Source organism: Pogona vitticeps, chromosome 3, assembly GCF_051106095.1.
Source record: "Pogona vitticeps strain Pit_001003342236 chromosome 3, PviZW2.1, whole genome shotgun sequence".
NCBI classification, from domain to species: domain Eukaryota; kingdom Metazoa; phylum Chordata; class Lepidosauria; order Squamata; family Agamidae; genus Pogona; species Pogona vitticeps.
The window spans coordinates 63,305,488-63,320,229 of record NC_135785.1 but is presented as its reverse complement, the minus strand read 5'-3'; the positions used below and the strand labels follow the sequence as shown (position 1 = coordinate 63,320,229).

The following is a 14,742-nucleotide window of genomic DNA, read 5'->3' as shown; positions in this document are numbered from 1 at the left end:
GGGGGTGTGACAGGAAGATATTACCAAAGGCTTATTTGAAAAATTCAGATTTCACCCATTTCCTGAAGGTCAGAAGGGAGCCTAGAGATCAACAGGCAGGGCATTCCATACCACTGCAGCCACCACTGAGAAAGCCCAGTTCCTGGTGGTAGTTTCCTGGGCCTCTCCAGGGGTGACCACCCACAGGAAGCCTGGATAGACCTAGACAGTTGCTGTGTCCAGTAGACAGTGTCTTTTTTTTTCTCTTGCAGAAGCTTTAGGAAAAGAAAGAAACAGAAGAAATACTAATGTATTTCCTTTGCCAAAGATTTCCACAGGTGACCTGTCTGTCCTTTTAAACCCTCTAACAAACAAATGACAGTAAATTAAGGGTGGAATCTGGCTTAACTTTCAGGAAGCTTTGCAACAGAAAGGAACAGCAGACGTCTCTCCAGCTATTTATTTCCTTCCCAAAAGTTTCCTGCAATTCAAGGAAAAGTCCCATTCCTCCTCTAAATTTTCTGTGCTTAATGATGGTTGGAAGCTAAGATAGAAATCATCTCACTTGGAGGAGAAAGGGAGCAACAAGAGAGCTACTGTTTATTCTTTCTTATCAGTGGTTTCTACAAATGTGAAAAGATTGAATCTTTTGCCTCAGCAAATATGGTAAGCTGGTTGTTTGACTAACCAAACAACAAAAACAAAACAAAATCACTGGATTTCTTAGTCTTACCTACATCTCTATGCAAGTCAAGCCGAACTCTATCTTATTACCAAGACCTCTGACTTGGTAAGGTCTTGAAAGAAAGTTGTATCACTTACAGTTTTAGATACAGTGGTGCCTCACATAGCGACGTTAATCCATTCTGCAGAAATCGCTGCAGAATGAAAACGTCGCTATGCGATATTAAAAAGCCCATAGAAACGCATTGAAACTCCTTCAATGCGTTCCTATGGGCTTAAAACTCACCGTAGAGTGAAGATCCTCCATAGCGCCACCATTTTCAATGCCTCTAAAGTGAGGAATCCGTCCCAAAAAACAGCGGGTGGCCATTTTGTTTACCTGCCGGCCATTTTGAAACTGCCGATCAGCTGTGCGAAAATGGGGGCTTTGCGATGATCGCTTTCTTGCGATCATTGCAAAGCGAAAAAACCTCATAAGAAACATCGCAAAGCGATCGCTTTTGCGATTGCAAAAAATGTGTCACTAAGCGATTTCGTCATAAAATGGAGCGATCGCTAAGCGAGGCACCACTGTATTCCATACTGCTACATACATTAAAACTGCCATTCACAACAGGGGCTCTTGGGCCTCCAGGAGAGGGGTTGGCATATCTGAAGGGTGCCATTGACTGAAGTCTGTGAGAAGGAGAGCCCTAAGAGTTTGTGGTGGGCCCTGGTAATTGAATCAATGAAATACCCAGGCAGCATGAGCCTGGCCCATTGCACAGATTCCCTGCTGTTCTCATGGCTTTCTTAGAACAGAATAAAAGGCAATCCTGCATGCCACCTGCCCAGTTATTGCTGATGCCTATACAGTGGTACCTCGCTAGATGATGACCTCACAAAATGACAAATCCGCATGACGATGAGGTTTTGCAATTGTTATAGCGATTCGCAAAACAGTGATTCCAATGGGCGATTTTTGCTGGATGATGATTTGGTCCGTGCTTCGCGGACCGTTTTTTCGCAAGATAACAATTTTTACTGCTGATCAGCGGCTTCGCAAAATGGCTTCCCTATGTTTTCGAGACCGATGCTTTGCAGGAGTGCCATTTTAACAGTTGATCGGTGCTTCGCAAAATGGCTGCCCTATGGGCGATCTTCGCAAAATTATAACGATTTTTCCCCATTGGAACGCATTAAATGGGTTTCAATGCATTCCAATGGGGAAATGGTTTTCACAAGACGATGATTGCACCAAACAGCGATTTCAGTGGGATGGATTATCATCGTCATGCAGGGCACCACACTACCCTTCCCCCCCTTTGGAAGCCAGTCACCTGCTTGTTTTTGATTGGAAGCCAGGCATGATTACAATCTGAGGCATCTCTGCTTGCTGCCTCCCAGCAATTGCTGACACAGGCACCCTGCTTGATTTTCATCGTAAGCCAGCTGTGATTGCAGCCTAACCTGCTCAGGCAGTTCTGCTGGCAGCCTCCATAGCAACTGAGAATGCAGTACCCTGCCTGTTTTTATTGGTAGCCAGCCAAGAGTGCAGTGATCAATTTTAAGACCTAAATTATTTCTTTACTTCTACACAGGTAGACAGTATACCGTATTTGTTCATTATTTTTCTATTTTTAAATTAATTCCAGAAATAATTCTACCCATGAGTTCATTGGCAAAAGAAAAATGTAGCAGTATTCTGTGGAATACTTATCATACGGTTTCACTGCATCTCGACAAAACCCATTTTTGCCTATGTGTTTGAACTGCATGACTACATTGTCAAATGAAAGCATGAGACGAAGCAAATTTGGATACCCTGCATCCACAGAAGAAAGATAAACCCTTGGGTTTCTTCAAAAACCTTTGAGAGAATTTTGAGAGAAGGCCAACACTGACAACAATTCTTACTCAAATATCACAAAAATTAGACACGGGTCTTGCTGCATCATACAAAATTATTAAACCGATCGCTAAAACCTGAAATGCTCACAGCATTGCTCAGTCGCTTATCCTGTCCTCAGGGTCCATAATAATATATGATGTCATGAATTTGAGTGCCAAAAAAACAATTCAGCCAATTCCTTTGAGTAACTCTACTGCTGTCAGAAGAATCAATGAGATGGCACATAACAATGAAGAGAGATTGGTCAGTTCAGTCCAATCCAAGAAATTCTTTACAGTTATTGATATTGCTTTATAAGATAACAACGCTGTTCTCATGGCTTATGTGATATTCAGGAACAGTAACAAACTGATGGAAGAGATGTTTGCCAGGAGGGTTAAAACTAAGACTAAGAGACTGTCTATTTTTGAACAAGTCAAAAGTTACTTAAGAGAGAACAATATAGTGGGGTCTCGACTTACGAACGGTTCTACATACGAACGTTTTGACTTACGAACCACTCTCATAGGAAATACATGGACTCGACTTGCGAACTTAGATTCGAGTTACGAACTTTTTTCTTTTTTGAAAATCTAAGGCATCTTAGGTTAAAAGGAAAAAAGAAAAAATATCCCCCTCTAGTGGCAGAAGGCGGAATAGCAGCTTCCCATTAGTTTCTATGGACGGAAAAGAGCAGATACGGATTAAATGGTTTTCAATACATTCCTATGGGAAATGCAGATTCGACCTACGAACTTTTCGACCTGCGAACCACCTTCCAATACGGATTAAGTTCGTAATCGAGACCCCACTGTATTCCAATTGAGAATATAATTGTTCGTGCAACTGATAGTGCTGCTTCTATGGTTGGCTGATACAGAGGATTCGTTGCCCATTTAAAAAAAGTAAATGTCTTTACTATTCATTGCATCATTCCCAGGGAGCACCTAGTATCTAAGAACTTGGGAATAAGCCTCAATATTTTGCTTTCAGTTGTCAAAGGCAGTAAACTTAATCAAAACCCACATTCTTCAGGATCATCTTTTCTGGCAGCCATGTGAAGAATATAACAAACACTCCCAGATGCTTGTGCTGCATACCCAGGTGAGGTGGCTTTCCAAGGGAAACTGCCTTCAATGTTTTGCTACATCTAAGTTTCCTTTGTGTCTAACAAAGAGTACAGAGAAAGCTTGCTCATGTTAAGGCAGACATATTTTATCTGGCGTATATTTTTCACAAACTTAAAAACAAGACCTTACAGGGCAAAAACAGTAACCTTGTACACAGTAAGGAAGCCATCATTTCTTTCCTTAAGAAGCTCAGTCTTTTGGCACAATATAGGACGTTAGGATTTTTACAATTTCCATACCTGAAGATGATCGCAGAGGCACTGAAGGACAATGACCTTACCATTTATATGAAGCATCTCAAGCAAATACACAAGGGAATGCAAGAAAAAATTAATGACATGTTAAACCTGAGTATTCCAGATTGAACTCTGAATCCAGCTGAAGTACAACTCACTCAAGCTGAGGTAGAAATTCAAGAGAGTTTGATTGATCTTCAAAATGGTTTGTACAGATTCAAAAAGATTTTGGCATCAAGAGTGATCTGTTGAATACATTTCCAACACTGTGGGAGAAAGCCCAACTATTTTTATTGCCTTTCCCCCAATGTATTTGGTTGAGTGGAGATTCACCAAGGTAGTTTCCTTGACAACATCCAGGAACAGAATTGATATTGCAACAAGAGGTGACCTCCAACTGTCATTGTCTAATTTGGAGCCTGATATCATGAAACTTGCAGAAAAGCACCAAACTCAAGAATCTCATTAGGTCTAACATTTAAATTTCACACATTCTTTTTAAAGGTATTGTAAACTATGTTGGGATGCTCATGTTTTCTTGATGTTCAAGAATAAATGATTTTGTTTATCTGTTCATGCTGTATCCTTGTTTGACAGGACACCCCTGGTACCTGAGAAGAGCTCCTGGGGTGGGGCATAGCCGAAAAAAGGTTGAGAATAGCTGCATTAAAGAAACCTGGCCAGTTCCGAAGTTTTGCATGCTAGAGGGTTGAGAATGGAAATAGTATTGAGAATAAATAAGAGGCTTGGCCAGTGAGAAAGCCAAGCTATTTTTTTAAAATTCCTGTAGACAACTGATAATATTTGATTAAAAGACTGTCAAGATTTAAATAAATAGAAAATAATGAGTACTCTTAGTAATTTTCCTTTTAATGCATCTTCCTCTACTCAACATAACTAACAAAAAGCAGATTTGAATATATATAGGACTTTCCTAATGTCCCAAATGAGGATGGTTTCAATGGCAGATAAACAATGTTGCTGTTATCATTGAAAGAACAAGAACAGGATAAGGTATATTTCCGAGATGGGGCGAGGTCCCACAGAAGCAGCCACATCTTCCATGCCTTGATTTCTCTAACTTTTTAAAGAACAGCTCCTTACCAGTGTATGTGTGGGGAAGTTATCCCTTGCAGTAACTACCCTGGCACTGTTTTCAGAATGTGGGGTGCTAGAGAGGCACATGGAATCCCTGACAGTAGAAGGTGAGCCATCCAGCAATAGTCTGCAAGTGGAGCATATTACTTTTTACAGATATAGGGAAAGATAACCTGCCCATTTCCTTTAGCAATACCAGCATTTGAAATGAATGGCAGATTTTGCCTCTTCCACCTGTGTCCATACTGTATTTCCTACAGCTGTCCTCCCTCTGCCAAATATATGTATCTGTAAACTTCTGTGGCATTCAATTAACACTGTGCCTTTTCAGAAATCATCCAGCATATTTTACCTCATTAAAAATTAAGCTAGTTGGATAGCTCAGTGGGATAGGCATCTGACTGCAGAGTCAGAGGTTGGGAGTTCAATTCTCCAATGAGCCTCCTGTGAGTAGAGCCAGCCTATGTGGCCTCAGGCAAGATGCCCCAAGAAGAAGGGAACAATAAACCACTCTGAGTATTCTCTACCTAGAAAACCCTAAAAAGCACAAATAATAATAATTTAATAATCGTTGTCGTTTAGTCGTGTCCGATTCTTCGTGACCCCATGGACCAGAGCACGCCAGGCCCCCCTATCTTCAACTGCCTCCCAGAGTTGGGTCAAATTCATGTTGGTTGCTTCGATGACATTGTCCAACCATCTCATCCTCTGTTGTCCCCTTCTCCTTTTGCCTTCACACTTTCCCAACACCAAAGTCTTTTCCAACGGGTCTTCTCTTCTCATGAGATGGCCAAAGTACTAGAGCCTCAGCTTCAGGATCTGTCCTTCCAGTGAGCACTCAGAGTTGATTTCCTTTAGAATGGATAGGTTTGTTCTCCTTGCAGTCCAGGGGACTCTCAAGAGCCTCCTCCAACACCACAATTCAAAGGCATCAATTCTTCGGCGGTCAGCTTTCTTTATGGTCCAGCTCTCACTTCCATACATCACTACAGGAAAAACCATAGCTTTGACTATTCGGACTTTTGTTGGCAAGGTGATGTCTCTGCTTTTTAAGATGCTGTCGAGGTTTGTCATCGCTTTCCTCCCAAGAAGCAGGCGTCTTTTAATTTCGGGGCTGCTGTCACCATCTGCAGTGATCATGGAGCCCAAGAGAGTAAAATCTGTCACTGCCTCCATATCTTCCTCTTCTATTTGCCAGGAGGTGATGACCAGTGGCCATGATCTTAGTTTTTTTGATGTTGAGTTTCAGACCATTTTTTGCACTCTCCTCTTTCACCCTCATTACAAGTTTCTTTAGTTCCTCCTCACTTTCTGTCATCAGAGTAGTATCATCTGCATATCGGAGGTTGTTGATATTTCTTCCGGCAATCTTAATTCTGGCTTGGGATTCCTCCAGTCCAGCCTTCCGCATGATAAGCCGGGGGACAATATACAGCCTTGTCATACTCCTTTCCCAATTTTGAACCAATCAGTTGTTCCATATCCAGTTCTAACTGTTGCTTCCTGTCCCACATATAAATTTCTCAGGACAGGGATAAGATGATCAGGCACTCCCATTTCTTTAAGGACTTGCCATAGTTTGCTGTGGTCCACACAGTCAAAGGCTTTTGCATAGTCAATGAAGCAAAGGTAGATATTTTTCTGGAACTCTCTGGCTTTCTACATAATCCAGTGCATGTTAGCAATTTGGTCTCTAGTTCCTCTTCCTGTTTGGAATCCAGCTTGTGCTTCTGGGAGTTCCATACTGCTGAAGCCTACCTTGTAGGATTTTGAGCATAACCTTGCTAGCGTGTGAAATGAGTGCAATTGTACAGTAGTTGGAGCATTCTTTGGCACTGCCCTTCTTTGGGATTGGGATGTAGACTGATCTTTTCCAATCCTCTGGCTACTGTTGAGTTTTCCAAACTTGCTGGCATATTGAATGTAGCACCTTAACAGCATCATCTTTCAAGTTTTTAAATACTTCAACTGGAATGCCATCAGCTCCACTGGCCTTGTTGTTAGCCAGGCTTTCTAAGGCCCACTTGACTTCACTCTCCAGGATGTCTGGCTCTAGGTCAGCAACTACATTGTCTGGGTTGTCCAGGATATCCAAATCTTTCTAGTATAATTCCTCTGTGTATTCTTGCCACCTCTTCTTGATGTCTTCTGCCTCTGTTAGGTCCCTTCCATTTTTGTCCTTTATCATGTCCATCTTTGCACAAAATGTTCCTCTAATATCTCCAATTTTCCTGAACAGATCTCTGGTTTTTCCCTTTGTGTTATTTTCCTCTATTTCTTTGCATTGTTCATTTAAGAAGGCCCTCTTGTCTCTCCTTGCTATTCTTTGGAAGTCTGCATTCAATTTTCCGTAACCTTCCCTATTCCCCTGCATTTTGTTTCCCTTCTCCTCTCTGCTATTTCTAAGGCCTCGTTGGACAGCCACTTTGCTTTCTTGCATTTCCTTTTCTTTGGGATGGTTTTTGTTGCTGCCTCCTGTACAATGTTACGAGCCTCTATCCAAAGTTCTTCAGGCACTCTGTCCACCAAATCTAGTTCCTTAAATCTGTTCTTCACTTTCACTGTGTATTCATAAGGAATTTGGTTTAGATTACAGTATACCTGACTAGCCCAGTGGTTTTTCCTATTATCTTCAGTTTAAGCTTGAATTCTGCTATGAGAAGCTGATGATCAGAGGCACAATCAGCTCCAGGTCTTGTTTTTGCTGACTGTATAGAGCTTCTCCATCTTTGGCTGCAGAGAACATAATCAATCTGATTTCGGTATTGCCCATCTGGTGAGTTCCATGCATAGAGTAGTTTCTTGTGTTGTTGGAAAAGAGTGTGATGACCAGCTTGTTCTCTTGACAAAACTCTATTAGCCTTTGCTAATAATTATTATTTAATAATTATTATTATTAAGAACTAAAGATTTAACCATGGCTGAAAGATTCAGAAACAGTACAACAAACACTGTTTGACACTGAAACTGAACCATCTGTCAATGCCAGATTAAATCAGTCCTGGCTTTTACAACAAGGATGAAGTTATGTGTCATTCAGTAGTAGTACAACTAAGCAAATGTTCCATTTCTTAAAACCACAATTTCCTCTTTCTTTTTCCCATGTGCAAAGTACAGGAAAAGGAAGGGAGAGAAAGTCATTATAATTTCCGCAATGGAAGTGGTCTGAACTGCCATAACCTCTGTTGCCTAGGAAAACTGTGACAGAGCCAGAAACATGTTATCAGGTATATGACAAAGATACTTAGTACTAGGCTAGTTCTATCATAGTTCACTTGAAAGTTTCTTGTTCATCAAGAGGTAAGGTTCCCTCACCTCTTTAAATGAATAAATAGTAAAAACCTGAATGAAAAACAGGATAATATAAGTGAAATGTATAAGCTAAAAGTATAAAGGAAGGCATTTATTCCTCTTTTGATATTTACCTGTATTATATAATGAGCAGGTCTTAAAAACAATCAAACACAGATTCAGTATTCCCCAAAGGACTCTTCCTTTCCTGAAAAATAGCATATCATTTCCCCACAAAAATGATTAACAGATGTATTCATAATAAGAAAAGTCTTTGAAAACAGAGTGCATTCTGGTGGGCACTGAAAGGAACTGACTTTTGGGTCTGATAACTCAAATGACGCCATTTATACACATTCTTACTGGCAAATATATCTTATTTAAAATCAATAGAATTTCTCTGGAATTAAAAATGTGTGTGACTGGCCTGACAATATATTGTATTTTTCCTTGTTTCTTAGCAACAATCTTACATGCTAATTTTTCTTTCAGCTTGAGTGTCTGGATGACATCTAATGTTGTTTAAGCAATTACTCCAACAAACAATTAAAACTTTTTCCTCTTCAACACACACGGTTTGGACAGACCCTCCAAAACAGACTGTAAGGTACATGCGGGAGGGCAAGGGGAAAATCATGTCCTCCCTGTTGGGCTGACAGAAGCCTTCTGATGGTAAAAAATGCTAAGAGAATTTCATCTAGTGTTGTCACTAACATGGAAGTAGATAGTGGACTTTCTATAAATACAGATGACTGAAACTTTCTAAATGTAACCAAAGGGGGGCAGCAATACTTTTATTCTCTGATAACCAGTAATGCTATCAAATACAGTGGTGCCTCGCTTAACAACGACAATCCGTTCCAGGAAAATCACTGTTAAGCGAAAACATTGTAAAGCGAAATTAAAAAGCCCACTGAAACACACTGAAAACCGTTCAATGCGTTCCAATGGGCTAAAAACTCACCGTCCAGCGAAGATCCTCCATATGGCGGCCATTTTCGGTGCCTGTATAGCAAGGAATCCATCCCTAAGCACAGCGGGGAGCCATTTTAAGCACCCGGTGGCTATTTTGAAAACCCGACGATCAGCTGTTTTTGATTGTCGTAAAGCGAAAATCGGTTCCCAAAGCAGGGAACCGATCATCGCAAAGCGAAATTCCCCCATTTAGACCATTGTTTTGCGATCACTAAAACATCGTCGTAAAGTGGATTTGTCATAATGCGGGGTAATCGTTAAGCGGGGCACGGCTGTACATGCTTTTCTCTTCTTCAGTTATCACTTAATCAGGCTTAAAGTGACATCAGCTGATCAAAGTTTCAACTAGATTACCTCAAATGATGTGTCATCTCGAAAGAAGCACAAACAGATGCTAGCAAAAATCATTATGGGAACATGTTTGTCTGGTTGCTCCAGAGATTTAAAAAGCTCTTTTTTGGTTGTGAATTCTTGGCAGCTACCCAATATATAACTCTTTCCTTTTTAATTGTTCTGGGATTGACTGGTTTACTAGGTACCATATTCTGACTTAAAATAATCCAGAGAACATGTATATTTAGGCAATAAAAAGGACCCATGTTAGACTTGATAACTATATGATAACTGACAATATGGAATGCTTTAATTTAATGTTTGAAATATTTAAATGGGGGTTTCTAAATGTGAATAGTGAATTCTTCTAAAACCTTTCCACATCTTTATGTGGTTTCTGTATATTACACTTTTTTCCTCTTGAGCAAATCATTCTATTGTTAAAATACTGGATATAGTTTGGTCATTCAATATTTTATCAATAGAAAGACTTGCGGTATCATTCCTTCTGAAATAAAAAAATCAGAATATGTAGTGTTTTCTCCTGTTTTTCCCCCTTACTTGAAATCTCGATATACTGCACATACATGCAAACAAAAGACTGTATGTGTGTACACCATCTATACCTTTTCATTAAAATTCAATCCAGGCAGACAATCAGTATCTACAAACCGGAAATGTGTGACTGCAGTGTAATCAGCTTGGGGCTACCATTAAAACCCATGTAAATAGTTAACGGTACTATGTACAATAGATATATTTTGAAACAGGCAAGTGGCCAGGAATATATTGGCCAAAATCATGTTCAGTAGCTAAGGGGATATAACTTGATGTTAAGCCTGCTGTGGTGACAATGACATTGTGTCAAGGTTGAAGTGCTATTCATTAGTGTAATCAATCAAAACGAAGTTGCATGACCAAATGCACAATCACCTTGTGAAGTCCTTGTTCCTGTGGTGAGTGTCCAAAAACTTTTACAACAGTGTACTGTTAGACCTTGACAAACCGGATTCTGGCCACTGTGCCTTTGCTGCAGCGTCTATATCTACCAAAAGTTATCTTAAGTATAAATCAATATCCATTTTCCATATATTAAAATTTCTCTTTTTGAATTTTTCACTATAAAAGTTTAAATTATGGAGAAAACTTCTTTATTATAATGTACTTCACATATATGAAGTCTAAAAATATTTGGAAATCAGTATTAATGGATTATTGGCCAAAATCTTATTAGTGTTCATGGAAGGCTATAGCATAATTTGTCAGGGCTAATTACAGATAATTGATGAAGTGTTGGGGGCACATATCTACTGTGTGTCTGATTATGCATTTGAATGCAACCAAGATGTACCATGACACCTCACCAGTTAGCCACAACTAGCTGCAGCAAATTAAATAATCCTTACGTGAATACCAAAGGGATTTCAGCAAGTGTCCAGTTTATTAAAAAGCATTTTAAAGAAAATGCAGCAGTTTCCCATGAAACAGGATTGTGTAATAAGAGAAAGCAGCCAATTATTAGAGCTCAAAATACTGTATGTATTTCACTACAGTTAATCTAATCAATCTTTAAAATAAATAAATAAATACATTAGAAATGGTGATAGCCAAATTTATATAGCTGCCAAATAGATGAACTGGCTGCTGGGTAAACAGTTCTTTTTATTCAGAAAAAGTAGAAATGACAGAAGAATAGCCATGTATAGATATATCTACAAAAATATTTTATACACCTAACATATTTCACAATTCTGAGCACAATTTTCTATTATCAGATTAAAGATCATGCCAATGACTAAAGACTTAGTACTGTATAGTATAATTGCCATTAAAGTCGAAGAGTGCTGGAAACAGTTGATTTCATTCAGAGTCTACCAATACAAACGGAACAAGAAATTACCAAGGAACTATTTTACACATCTTTAAATAAGAAAGATTATATTTTAAAACTGTTTCCACAAACAAGGAATATCATTTTTAATCTAAAGTGGGCACTATAGAATGCTGAAAAAAATATAGCAGATGAGCCTTATTGAAAAATCCCACAGAATACCAAAACACTGTACTTATGTATGCCTCTTAGTAGGATGCTAGAAAGCATACATACATTTTACAATTCTTCTATGGAAAGAATTTACTTAAAGTATTTTTACTAACTACCCCAGTAAAAAGAAATTCCTTCACTTTTATGTAATTAAACTCCACATTCCAACTAGGGAGTAGTTTCAAACCAATGCACTTATCCTTATTAGGGTATGTATATTTTCCTTCCAGTGCTGCTTGCAGTATCAAAGCATTTTTTTTTCTTTGCAATGATAGTATGGTATAAACATGTACTAACATTAAACACAGCTTTTGATGTATTATCAGTGCTCATAAGCACATTTTATTTACCCATCCCAAAAGCAAGGTTCTTTTTATTGTATCTGGGAATACATTATTGCTTCACCACAATACACTTTGGTAAACAGTATAAGGTTCACAAGTCACATTCATCCCAGCAAGATTGTTCCTTCAGCTCTTAGAATCCTAGCTTTTCTGCACAGTGATATGGGGTAATATTCTATCCCACCTACTAGTGAAAGGGAATCAGTCTCCATTCTGCTAGAAGAGTCAATGCAACTGGTCATGGATTTTGGATAAAAGGAAACAGAGGACTAGATTTCATTGTAATAACAAATCAGTCCCTAGGCTTTACTAGTTCATACTGTAGACACGAATTAGATATATTGGAATGTTTTAATATAAGAAAAAAGAAACAAAAAAAATGTAATACAGCTAACTGGATCTGTATAAGAATGGTTCTGGCCTAAGAGCCTGTGCAACATATTAGTTTTATCTGTCAAAATCTTCCTTTCCTACACATTCTATCACATGAGCTTTGCCTAAAATCTTGTATGGTTGGAATGCAGGTTGAACTCCACCTTAAATCTTGTACAGTTGGGACAAAGACTGCCATCCCAGTGAGAACTACCCAGAAATTCACACTAATTTAATTTCCCACTCTCCCATGGTCTGGATCATACAGAGGGGGATAACTGGTTTGGTGGCAGTCATAATTTACTTTTATCACATAACTAAGATGTACATAGTTTAGCCTGAGAAAGAGTAACTGTCCGAAGCCAACCCAGTTGAAAGCCATAGCTGACCAGAACTTTGAAACTGGATTTCTTAGATACTGCACTTGTGATGTCACACACACTGATTCTAAAAGAACCTCTTGGCTGAAAAACTCGGTATATTCATCATTGTTCAATCACTGCTGAGCTCCTGGGGAAGAAACTGTTCTATAAGAAACAGCACAAATATCTCACAAATGTTCTGTGTGCTTTCAAGCCAATTCCAAATGCACAGAATAAACATTTTTTCTCTTTCCTATTCTTGTTTTTACCTATTAAAAATAAAGAAACCCCTGTTCCAACAAGCTATTATAATGGTGTCCTGGAAAACAGTTATTTATTATGAATTTCCAGCTTAGCACAAATAGTTTATTAACACCCTACCACTCTTTTCTTCACCCCAGTCCCATCTAAATATAAATTAAGTTTCTGTCTGGTGGTCTACTTGTTATTGCATCATCACATGAAAACAACAGGTTACTCACCTGTAATTGTAGTTCTTTGAGTGGACCTCTGTGATTCATTGTAAGATTCTAGAGTTTCTGCGGTAGCAAAAAACACAAAAAAACAAACAAAAGAAAACAGTGTAGACCCCTTCCCCTCCATATATGTACTTTGACGCCAAGGCTCTCCCTTCAGTTATGTCAACTGCTGCATATTAGAGCTGTATGGAGTGACAGTGGGGAGGCCAGGTCGAGATGTTTGAATCACAGAGGTCCACTCAAAGAACTACAGTTATAGGTGAGTAACCTGTCGTTCTTATTCCTGGCATCTGTGAATCACACCCTGGATGACTAACAAGCTGTCTTACCCAGAGCAGGGTGTCACACCAAAGTAGAAGCTAGCACAGCAGATCCAAAGGCCACATCAGATTTCTGCTGAACATCCAATCTACAGTGCTTGATGAATGTGGATGGCTGTGACCATGTGGCAGAGGCGCAGATGTCTGGAAGAGGAATGCCATGAAGAAACACCGGGGAAGCTGCCACTGCCCTGGTGGAATGAGGGCGAATCACCTGGGGAGCTGGCCTTCGAGCAAGCTGGTACGCCAGGTGGATGGTAAAAGCAACTCACTTGGATTTTCTTTGTGATGTCACCTGAAAACCCTTCATAGGAAGTTGGTAGCTGACGAAAAGTTGAGCTGAACGCCGGAAGGGTTGTGTGTGGGCTAAGTAAAATGCTAGAGCCCGTCTAACATCCAGAGTTTGGAGGATCCTTTATTGAACAGTAGACGGAAATGGAAAAAAGGATGGGAGAACCAACGGTTGGGACATATGAAACTGGGAAACACCTTTGGGGAGAAAGGAAATATCTACAAACAACTTGACCTTATCTCAATAAGACTGGAGATAAGGATAATCATGACGCAAGGCTGCAAGTTCACTGGCTTGACGAGCGGATGTGATAGCAACAAGGAACGCTGTTTTAAATTTCAAAGATCAACCAAAGTTAAGGGATCAAATGGGGCCTTGGTGAGCTGCTGCAAGACTATCATTAAAGACCATTGAGGTGAAGGTGGATGCACATCTGGATACATGTGTGATAAACCCTTCCGGAAATGCTTCAGTGTAGGGTGTCTGAAGAACTGAACTGCTGGAGAGGTTGATGGTTGATAGGAAACGACTGCAGACAGGTAAGCCCTCAAAGAAGAAAGGAGAGGCCCTTGGTTTTCAGATGGAAGCAGAAAATGAAGGATGGTAGAGACAGAGGGATTAACTGAAGATAGTGTAGAGGCTTCATTAAAGGAATGGAATTTCTTCCACTTATAATGATAAGCTCTCCTAGTTGAGGGTTTCTTCACCTGATGTGGTATGTTGTGATCCTGGCTGGTTGGATGTCAAACATGATGCTTAGCCTTGCAATCATTGCGCCTAGTCGTGATTTTTTGATGCGGTTTGTCCCAATAAGATTGCTGTTTGAAGTAAGTTGTATAAGAAGTTTGCCTTTGAGGTTCCTGATGGAACTTCTGGTAGGAGTTATAGGGGTGCTGTCATTCAGTATGCTGGGGATGTTGCTGGTATGGGGTA

The 14,742-nt window shown here is 39.6% G+C and overlaps 1 protein-coding gene across 2 annotated transcripts in view; it reads right to left on the bottom strand.

Annotated features, from left to right (window-relative positions):
- The window catches only part of NHLRC2 (NHL repeat containing 2), a 56,208-nt gene that overhangs the window by 21,122 nt on the left and 20,344 nt on the right, over window positions 1–14,742 (bottom strand). The window lies entirely within an intron of this gene.